Source organism: Octodon degus, unplaced genomic scaffold (genome assembly GCF_000260255.1).
Source record: "Octodon degus isolate 3935 unplaced genomic scaffold, OctDeg1.0 scaffold00159, whole genome shotgun sequence".
NCBI lineage: Eukaryota > Metazoa > Chordata > Mammalia > Rodentia > Octodontidae > Octodon > Octodon degus.
In genome coordinates this window covers 1,368,555-1,371,623 of record NW_004524735.1, presented here as the reverse complement: position 1 = coordinate 1,371,623, position 3,069 = coordinate 1,368,555, and positions in this window count along the sequence as shown.

Below are 3,069 nucleotides of genomic sequence, written 5' to 3'. Positions count from 1 at the left end.
TTTATTTCGTTATAATTTTGCCTGTCATCAATACTCTTGAATCTGGAGAATATAATGCTAAGGTCAGTAACCCAGCTAAGGATGGAAACTACTACTGGAGTCCCCTGAGACAGCTGCCTGATGTAATCAAATGCAGAGAAGCAGAGGAAAGAATGATGGTTATGAAGAGCTTCATCAGGAACCATTTGGGAGTGCTTTCTTTGCGGTCAGGTTGGGCTTCATTCATTCATTCATTCATTCATTCATTTATTCATTCATTCATTCATTTCTTATTTTGATACAGGGTCTCCCTGTGCAGTTTTGACTTGCAGTGATTCTCCTGTTTCTGCCTCCCCAGGGCTGGAATTGCAGGTGTGCACCACCATGCCTGGTTTCAGGCCCAGCATGTCACATCCAAGGTTCTATGGCCTGCATAGCCTGTGCTACCAGAGATTGAACTCTGATCTTCCAGTTTTCCAGGCAGGTGCTTAGACCACCAATCTATTGCCCCAGCCCTTTCAATACTTTTTAAAAGGGACCAAAAAAATGTAAGGTAAAAAAAATGGTATGGTATTTCAAAAGAGGAATAGAAAATTAACAATGGTTGTTACACTACACATTTATATCATCAAATTTGTTGTGCAGATTACCAGATACAGATGGGGAACACTGATCAAACAATTAAACATTAACTCTTCCTTTCAATAAGACATTAGAAACAAGACACATAAAAAAGGTGAAAGGATTTCAACAGTAATTATTTTATTTAACATTGCTGTCTTCAATGTATTTGCTCATATTACAGATATTAGCATCTAAAATTGGCCAAAGTAAAAATATTAAACATTAACTACTACCTTCTAGAAATTAGTAGTATAATCATCTTAGCTTTCCCGTCTATATACTTACATGATTTTTCCCCCTTCCTTTTTTTGCTACCTTTTCTCTCTTCCTTCATCTCAATTGTTTATTCCTTACATTCAGTTTCTTTCCATTTGCTTTATCTATAGTACCTTTCAGATTTTATTTAATCATTTAGGATCTTATGTTACGGGACAATGCAATGTTCACACATGTGGGTCTGATTTTTTTCACTTATGAGTATGGCCTCTAGTTGCAACCATTTACTTATAAAAACTTCACATTTATCTTTCTTTACAGCTAATTAACACTCTATAGTATAAAATACCACGTCTTTTTTATCCATGCCTCAGGTGATGGGCATTTAGATTCCTTCCAAGATTTCTCTATGAAAAATTGTGCTGCTGCAAACGTGGGTGTCCATATATCATTGTGGTGTGATGATTTCAGTTCTTTTGAAAACATAGCCAAAGGGGGGGCTAGCCAGATTGAATGGAACTCGAGCTATTTTCAGGGACATAAATACAGAGTATGTTCTAGAGAAAATTAAAAAGGTACATGAAGAAATCTGTGCAGGTAAAATATACCTTTATTCCTTGAGAACTGTGCTGATAGTTGTGCACGTGTCCAAACACCTGAAATGTACACGTTAAATATAAGCAGTGCTTGTGTAACTATTATACTTCAATAAATAGGTTTCAAAATAAAAATAATGATAAAGAAAGCATTTATAATGATAAGGAAAGAATTCATGTGTACTACAATTTGAGGAACACTCTGACATTTAGAATTGGAGTTTGTCTGCTCCTGTCCATTTGAAGGAAGGAAAGCTGATGACTTCAGACACATATCTTCTAAACCAGGCATGGTGGCCAAGCATCTAATCCCAGGACTCTGCAAGGCTGGGGCAGATGCTCCACGAGTAGAAGGTGGGACTAGTTGATTGCTGTCTGGTAAAACCGCACTCCAAGCAAAACAGTGAAAATGACCTGGGGGTGCAGTTCATGGCAAAGGTCCTGGATTCACTCTCTAGTGCTGAGGGAGAAAGTTGTTTAGTAACATTTTCCATACGTGAACGAACTGAATGAAAGTTACCACACTGGAGTTTGTACCCACCGTGCCCCCAAAGATCTCTGAGGTGAAGGCTTTGGCTGGTGTGTGTGGCTCTGGGCGATGATGAACCTTTTAAGAGCTGGTGCCCACACCGCCTGCCTGCAGGACCACAGAAACAGGTGAGGAAATCATGGACCCAAACCTCAGAACTCTGGGGCAAAGTGAACCTTTCCTTTTTATGACAGAATTTTTCTTGGGTATTTGTTAAAAGTGATGGAACTCTGATGAGCACAGTTCCCAGGTGCCTGTCCATAGGGCAGTGGATGATAAGGCCGTGCACAGGCTCGGAAGACTTGAGAATCTAACTTTAGACAACAGAATTTTAAGTAAACAAAGTAGCACGAAATTGTAAATGTTTAAAAAATAATCTTTAAAGAACTAAAATAGACAACTCCAACAGATTTTTAAACACGACTTCACAAGAAATTTTAACAAATTACTATTCCTTAAAAATAAGATACTAGATGTAAAAATTTAATTACAATGTGAAATAATTGAAATAAATGAAATTAAGACCCGTTTGGATTAATTATGAGTGGTATCACCAAGTACGTGTATTTGTGTTAGTATATTTTTATATCTGTGGATATAATTTATCAGTTTTGGTTCCTGGAAATAAAATATTGAGATCATTTTTAAATGTTTCATTATATATAAATGTTTTGCAAAAAAATTATAATTCAACGTTTTACTTACACTTATAGAGCATGCAATGGTTTTTCCTTTAAAATGAGAATATTTTCAAGTTTTATACAAATTCAGTATTTTTATTTTCTTATAACTGTGAGATTTAGTGAACCTGAAGAATCATTTTTCTCATCATGTCAGACTGTTCCCAAATTCTCCTTTAGTTAAATCTCCCATGTAAGTATTACTATTATTAGGAGTAATGGTGTGAAAATTTGGAAATACTGTAATAGTTTGTAAGTGTTCTTTAGTTTCTAGTAATAGAAAAAAACATATATATATTCAATATCAAAATAATTATAGCTGTTGAAATAATCCCAAGATACTTATACAAATTCTTATCACATATATGAAAGACCAAAAAGTAATAACAAAAATTGATACAAGCTTTGGCATTGGCTTTACCACAGGCAAGTGAATTTGGTATTG